This window comes from Solanum stenotomum, chromosome 1 (genome assembly GCF_019186545.1).
Source record: "Solanum stenotomum isolate F172 chromosome 1, ASM1918654v1, whole genome shotgun sequence".
Taxonomy (NCBI): Eukaryota; Viridiplantae; Streptophyta; class Magnoliopsida; order Solanales; family Solanaceae; genus Solanum; species Solanum stenotomum.
In genome coordinates, this window is record NC_064282.1 from 21,028,612 (window position 1) to 21,037,594 (window position 8,983).

General features: G+C 29.8%; 1 pseudogene; it reads left to right on the forward strand.

The window, feature by feature from the left end:
• Nucleotides 1–4,743: 4,743 nt before the first annotated feature.
• Nucleotides 4,744–8,428, forward strand: LOC125864083 (furcatin hydrolase-like; annotated as a pseudogene).
• Nucleotides 8,429–8,983: the final 555 nt, after the last annotated feature.

Below are 8,983 nucleotides of genomic sequence, written 5' to 3' on the forward strand. Positions count from 1 at the left end.
TAAAGCATGAAAATCGTTTTAAATTAATTGTCTAACCTTTTTGAGAAAATGACTAGGTAAGTGTATATTCTTTTTTTTTAATTAATTGAAAAGGTTTTAACTAACATTTTTAAAGTTTATTTAAGAAAAATACTTTAACTTAAAAATAATTTTAAAATGANCACTCAAGACAAGTATCAGCAAACCAAAGACTAGAATGATTACTATTCATATATATATATATATATATATATATATGATAAAAGGAAAGCTAATTGGGTTATGAACTAGTAACAGATAACATTGCCAAACCAAAAGATATGTGCTCCTTATAACTCTAGCTTATTCATGATCAAGCCAAAAATAATTGAACTATAATAATTAAAGCTCAGTAAATGATCTACTGCAACACCACCAAAAATAGCCAAACGCCATACAAGTCATACTTTAGAAATATGCTTCCCAAAGAAACCAACAAAATGGCAAATCTCAAGGAGCACATTGGTGATTTCAAACCATGTTTATTAAAATTACCTTATTACAACTCTACTATCAATATCCGATCTTAATTCACAAATAAACTAACATCATGTAATTTCCGACTCTAAATCATGTTGAAATCTAGCTCGAACAATAAGCACGAGTCACAACATAAACCCAACATATATGACTCCCAACATGACAAAGTGTGAGTTCATGAAAAGAGTAAGGAATCTAACACCAAACAAACAAAGGGACAAAAGTTAACTGGGAAAAAACAAAAATGAAATGAGTTGAAGAGAAGCTTCAATAATCACAAAGACAATTGGATTTGTACCAATATTCTACATTAAACAAAGAAGGACAAATAACTACCCATATCAAGACAAGGAATATCAAGATTTTTGGGGGGGAAAAGACAACAGTAGCTTTATATACATATATACCAACAATAATATAAGAAAAGAAACAAGGTAAGATAACTTTTAGCTAATATTAGCACATGAGTCACAATCACGAGCCAATGGTTTAATAAATCACAGTAATCAAATTCAAACAAGCTTAAACTAAATTTATAGTGCAACATATTACTTCGTCAGCGAGAAGAGTAATACTTAGCTATATTCAGATGCCAAAACGACAACTCGGTATCATCATTAAGTGAACCAGAAAGAAAACAACAGTAGCATGATCAAAATTGAAAATTTCAAATAATTGGAACACGAGATATAGAGGAATTTAACAAAGGAAAAATGATATTACCTTTATCTGGGCAGCGACTAGGATGACGAGGTTAACCACGAAAAACTTTCAACACTGTGAGATGAGTTTCGGTGAACTGCTCGAAAGTAACAAAGGGAAGGACGTTTCCCTTGAGAAAATCTTAAACCTAAAGTGCTATTTCAACTATTCAACACTCATATTTCTTGATGAAAATTCTCGGTTTTTTTAGAATAGCAAATTAGTCAAAATAAAATCCAATTTTTGATCCAAAGAAAAAAAAATACCCTCTCAATAACTGACTGGTCGAGAGTTTATATAGGATCATTTTTGGGGGGGAAATCGAATGGAAAGGAGGAATTTGAATTTGAAATTGAAGTTCCCTTTTGGATAAGGTTGCTGGATTTCTGCGATTTGGTGGGATTTTTCGGATTTTCTGGGATTTTTGCTGGATGAAGAAGATGATATTGGGATAGTGGGGTCGCATGCTGGAATTGGGAATGCTGATGGGATTTTGGTTTCTGGGTTTGTTTTGGAATTGCTGTGTATTGTATGTACGTATGGTATTGTTGTTATATGTATTGTATTGTTGTGGGTTTGGGTTTATGGGTATGGTTGGGCTTATTAGAAAGCTGAAAATGGAATTGAATTGGGTATTTATTTGATGGGTTGGGAATTGAAAAATGGGCTGATGGGTTTTAAAAGTGGGCATGATTGAAAATTGTGTTTGGCATTGTTTAGTGGGCTGAGATTTGAGTCTGGAAATTGGATGAAAACGGATTTTGAAAAGTAATTCAAGAATGCGGTCTTAAGAATATAACCACGTAATATTGCAATTTCGACAAAGTTGAGGCCATTGGTTGAATTCGGCCAAAATTAAAATAAGATGAGTTAATATAATTAGTTAACAAGCTTCTTAATTTTAACAAAACAAATTAATAAACTTAATTATAAACTAACTAGTTAAAAAATATAAAATATTACTTAAACCAAACTAATTGGCACGATATTTAAGTAAAACTAATTTACTTATTTCTGAGACGATTTTTGAATATTCATGAAATATACTAATTATTTACATAATTATGTAAAACAAATATATTATTTAAAAAATTATAAAAAAAAAGTGATGAAACTATTTAAAATAACTTGCGAACTATATTTATTTTATTTAAAAACCAATTATTTTAAATTGTTTGAAATTGAAGAAACTTGATGATTAATTTATATTGTGGAGGGCCAAAATTTGGTGTCAACAATGTTCTCTTGTAATAAAAGGAGAAGAAATAAAATTCTTGTAACAATATATAATGGAGAACTTTCAAACATCTGATGCCTGGACAATATTGATTTTTTTGGGCGACAACATTGGGTGAGATGAGCCTTGCTGTGATACCATGTGAAATTAGGTCTTGAGCTTAACTCACACCCCAAAAACAAGCTCAAAAGGAGGAAGATTGTGCAAGCCTTATAAGGAGTACTCTACCCATCTCATTAACTATCAATGTGACTTTTGTCATTCTTTAACATAAATTCTATTCATAAATTTGATACATGGTTGATGGTACTTATGCTATTCAATAAAGGGAACAATACTTCATATTTGAGACACGATAAAGATTGAATTCATAAAACTTAAATTTTGAATTATTTGAGGTTCTATGGTTTTGGACCGATTTACAACAACATGTAATGTAAGCTAGTTTTGGATCAAATTACATCACTTGTTCGTCTTAGCTATTAAGTATCTAGTATATAGCAGGACTGTGACCCTCCTCTCAACCCAATCCCTTACTTGACCCTCAAAACTCACTATCGAGTTGTAACCGAAGTAGATCAAGAGAAGGGACGATGCCCAGACGGCAGATTTGACCCACTGTCAAACTGACCAAAGGCTCAGAATGAGACGAGTCAGGGATCCAGAATGACTTCATTGACGAATCATCGAGCAAGAAAGACACTTTACGCAGTATTTCAGGTCGGAAAACTCTATAAGCGTGTCATCAAGTTAGGTTAGGCCAACCTCGGAACTAGATGTGGTCACCTTTCTGATCTAACACCACAGGCGATGGCCAGGGATCATCCTCTCAATAGGACAGAAAAGAAAGAAGGAATCTTCCTAGGAAGAACCTAGACGGTTTCTGGAAGCATCCTTGACTTTGTTGTTCACAGTAGCGCCAAGTGGGAGAATGAGGACCGTCGGATCGAAGGCATGAAGGCTATAACATAGAGTTGGAGGCCTTATTTCTGGGACATCCAGAAAATCCCATTCAAGAAAAAGGAAGAAAACGACACTACCAAAAGTAATGTCTATATATAGCATCGTATAATTTATATTAAATCGATGCATTGACTGTATCCATTTTAATTATTTGAAAGAATTAGTTGAGAAATTGTTAGTTATTTGGATGGGCATTGTATTTTCTCTATTAAACTCGATTTCATTCTCATGGCTCGAAGTGATAATCTATAATTAATAATTAATTAACTTATAATTAATTGCTTATGAAGTATGTTAAAGAGGGACGGCAAGGGATCAGACTGGCTATAAATCTTTTAGGAAAAATTAGTAAAAAATTTACTATGAAGATTCCTTTCTAATCCGAATAGACGGCAAGTCTGTCCATTTTTAACTTTTTAAAACAAAAATAATAATAATAATAATTTGACGTTGTCAAAATTGTTAAAAGAAAACGAAAAAAATAGAATATTTAATTTTTAGGCACAAGCTAACTATATAATGGACTTAATATGGAATTCTTAAAACATACTCTAATTAAGCCATGGGATTACTAATTCAGATCTCTTTATTTCTCTTAATTGGGATTTTTGTACCAGTTATAAGTTCTTCTGTGCCTAATTATTATTATAATAATAATGTCTCAGTTCCATTTAATAAAACCAGTTTTCCATCTGATTTCATCTTTGGAACTTCCTCTGCTGCTTATCAGGTTTTTCTAAAATTATTCTTATTCCCTCAATTTTAATTTATTAAGCACACTTTCCTTTTTAATCTATCTAATAATTTTATTATGTTTGTATATATTTTAAAAGAATTTAACCGTAAACGTTTTAATTTTACCGTTAATGGTATTGATTATATAGTCACATAAAAAATTCTATGACATATTTTAAATCACAAGTCCGTCTATCTTATTCTTAAACTTTATATCGGATCAAACAAGATTTCAAATATTTTATTTTTGATTTACACTTTACAGTATGAAGGAGCAGCTAATGAAGATGGTAGAGGTCCTAGTATTTGGGATACCTTTACCCACAACCATCCTGGTAATGCGGTTGACAAAAAAAAATTGTTTTTTATGGAACTTTTTTTTTTTACTATTTATGTGATGTTTAATTTTGTAGAAAGGATAGCTGACCATAGTAATGGTGACATAGCGATTGATTTTTACCATCGTTACAAGGTATTTTAATTTAATAAATATATCAAGTACTACTTCTTTATATTATAAAAAATACAACAAATCGAAATATTTTGGCCTGTGGTTCTAAACTTCTAATTGTTACACATCTACACTTCTCTTCAATGTTCATAATTAGGATGATATAAAGCTAATGAAATTTGAAGGATTGAATGGTTTCAGATTTTCCATATCTTGGTCAAGAGTTTTACCATGTAAGATTACTCTTCTCTTAGCTTTAAGTTTTTTTATTACGGCATTTTCGATTTTACAATATGAAAAAAATCATTTTCCTCTATTCAAATTTTAAATCGTCATAATTAGAGGTCATCTCACCAAAAGGTTATGTTATGCCACAAAGGGTAATTATGAAATTGTAATTAATTGAGGGCTATAGTGCATCCACAAATAAATAATACTACCATAGAACTCACTGCAACAAATAAAAGATTTTACAACAATAATATAATTATCGTTATAATATATTTAGCAGTAATAATAAATATGGTATTTAAAACCAACATTTTATATAAATATCGCTAAAGGCTTTAGCAACTCTAGATTCAATGACATTAACTCAATTACTGCTAAATATATTTGCGACAATAAATATTACCCGCTTAAGAAATATTTTATCATTAAATATCTCTTTTGTACAGTGATACATAACTAGGTAACAATAACAATTTCCCCACTAATATAATAAATCTTGTTATGTTTTACTATGTCATCTCAGATGGGAAGCTTTGTAGAGGAGTAAACAAAGAAGGCATTGCCTTCTATAATAATCTTATCAATGAGCTTCTAGCTAAAGGTTAGTTATCTCTTAATATTTTATTTTCGTTATTTCGATCCAGAGTGAAAACACGTACGTTATACTTAAATTATAATCCCAAAAAATTCATCCAGGTATACAACCTATGGTTACCCTATTTCATTGGGATCTACCCCAAGTCCTTGAAGATGAATATCTTGGCTTTCTAAACACACAAATTATGTAAGTGAAACAATTTTTCTCAAATTTTTGAAAGAATAGAGATAGTAACATTTTTTTTGTAGTTATGATTTTCAAGATTATGCAGAATTGTGCTTCAAAGAATTTGGTGATAGAGTTAAACTTTGGACCACAATAAATGAACCAAGTGGCTATGCAATTACTGGTTATGACATTGGCATTTTTCCTCCTATGAGATGCTCTTCTTGGAGAACCACTGGTTGTTTTGCTGGTAACTCTTCCACTGAGCCTTACATAGTTGCCCATCATTTGCTTCTTGCTCATGCACAAACAGCCAAGATATATAGAGACAAATATCAGGTATTCGCTCTGTCTCAATTTATCTAGTACTGTTTGATTGGATGGTAGTTAAGTAAAATTAAGAAAAACCTCTAGAATCAATATGGGTTGTGGTGCGTGATCGAACTGTTTCACCCTTAATTACCAGATGTTTCGTGTTCGAGCTCTGAATACGGAAAAAATCTTTATGAGAGAGTCACCCTCTGAATGAGCCCTACAGTGTGCGATCCAGATTTAGTCGGGGCTTCAAAGTATGCTTCGGAGACCGGGTGGAAAACCAAAAAAAAAGAACCTCTAGAATTGCGGTCTAAAACTAGTTGTAAACATTTGTGTGACTTTAAATCATTGTTTAAGGATAAATGAGAAGTTTAAAGTTAAATTATTTTTAAATATAGAAAGACAACTTTTATTTTGAGAGGACTAAAAATGAAAATATGTAATTATAGTTTGATTCTTTCCTAAATATTGAATTATGAATATTCTTAATATATTTAGTCGTTTCTATCGGAAAAAAAAGTATCATCATAATTATAGATTATTCTATTTTCTTGCCATCTGATAAATATTTTATATTTGAGAAATATAATTTTTGTATATGTTATATATAGGTATCGCAGAAAGGAGAGATTGGAATAGTATTAGTGGCTAGTTGGTTCGAGCCCTATTCCAAGAGGAAGAAAGATATAGACGCAACACAACGAGCAATCGACTTCTCGCTTGGATGGTAAGTACAATCTCCATATATAGATAAAAATAAATTGAATCGAATCGAATTATAAAATTTCAATAGTTCAAATGAAGCGTGACATCGATAAATTACATTTCAGGTTTATACATCCATTAATATATGGTAATTATCCAGAAATTATGAGCAAAATCGTGGGAAATCGTTTACCAAAATTCACAATAGAAGAAGCTGAGATGGTGAAGGGTTCCTCTGATTTCATGGGACTAAATTACTATACAACTATGTATGCAGCAAATCTTAATGTTACTCCAAATAAAGAAAACATTAGCTACCTATCAGATTTTCAAGTAAATCAAACAGGTAATTAATTGACTATTATTATTATTATTATTATTATTATTATTATTATTTTAGAAATTAAAACAAATAGTCGCCCACAAAAATAATAGTCAATATTATTGTATATTGATATATGATATATATATATATACCTTTTTGGAATGAAATAGTGTATATTAGACTAGCGAATGTAATCATTTTTACTGTCACATGATTCACTTCACTAGAGTTAATCTGACAAATTTTTGGAGCTAACTTGAATTACAATAATTCAGCATTTTTTATTTAACATGTAAATTTCGAAAATTATATGAAAAATACTAATAAGTTACAATCCTTCTCATATCAATACGGTGAAATCATAGCATATTAATCAAAGTTCATATCGTTTAACTCTTGAAAAGTGAAATGTAACATGTAAAAAGAAACGTAATAATATTTTAGTCACAAAACTATAACACTTCATCTTATGTTGTTTTCTTTTCTTATGTAGTTGAAAGAAATGGAAAGCTTATTGGTGAAACGGCATGTCCTTAATTCTCTTAATCTTATTTATTATTATTATTATTATTAATTTTATTCAATGATTAATCTTTTTAATAATATAACATTTGTTTTTAATTTTTTTTTTTGGATGCAGACAGGATCGGCAGTTTTCCATGTTGTTCCTAGAGGAATTTTAGAAGTTCTTGTCTATACAAAAGAAAAGTATAATAATCCAAAAATTTACATAACAGAGAACGGTATAATAATAAATATTTTTTAAAACTGACTTAATTAATTTACAGAATTATTTTTTTGTAGAAATTTAATTTAATTTATTTTTTGGTCATAAAAAGGTATGAGTGATGCAAATGTAACAATGGTTGAGAAAGGAGTGAATGACTTGCAAAGAGTGGATTTCTTACGTCGCCATTTCTTGGCCCTTAAAGCAGCCCTTAAGTAAGTAATTAATTATCTTCTTAATTTAATTAATTATAGTTTATCTTTCCCTTTCTTTTATGCTAATACTAATATTTGAAACGCAATTATCTTACAAGTTAATATATAAGTTACTCTTATTTATTCAATATATTTTATGAAAATTGAACAATATTAAAAAAGAAATGCTACATTAATATTGAAGATTTAGTTACAAACAACGGATAACTTCATAGACTTCCCTTTAGGTTTTCGCTCTATAACACTCACTTTAATTTCAATTTGCCTCGAGGGAAAAGGGGGAATATATATATTAGTGTTTTGTAAATTTAATAATTTACATTCATGTTTTAACTTTAATTCTTATTTGTTATAAACAGGAAGGGTGTGGACGTAAAGGGCTACTTTGCATGGTCGTTTTTGGATAATTTCGAATGGAGTTCAGGATACACTCAAAGATTTGGTCTTAATTATGTTGATTACAATGATAATCTAAACAGATATCCCAAACATTCTGCTCTTTGGATGAAGAGATTTCTTCTTAATTAAATACAAAATAAACAAGTAGCATGTCTAGTGTAAGATTTGAATGACATCGAAATATATTCATAATGAGAAAAATTTAAGACTTCGCAAATGTCAAAGAATATCTACATCATGTGGACCAAGTTTCCTATCAATATTTCTGTTGGAAAAAATGAGCCTCGATAATAATGAGTACTACCTACACTCAGATTAGGCGACGTTTGATTGTTTGAACATGCAATTTCATATCGCGACATAAACTCATGAGATGAAATCAACATTAGAATATGTGATTTCATGTTAAGATGAAATTTTAGATTCTCCAAAATGCATGATTTGAGAATTTCAAATACAAAAATTGACCCACAAATTAAATTTTGTAAAAACAAACTCACATTTATATCTACTAACCATTTATGTCATATGTAAATAAAATTTACAATTCATATAATTACTTTCTCATAAAACAATTATTATATATCACCAATATAAAATTTATTATTACTTCAAATCAATTCCTAATGCTTGGTTGGTGAATGAAAAACATTATTCAAAAAATATCTTTTATTTTTGCTAGAGAGTAGAAAATATTTTTTATCCCACCCCGAAGTT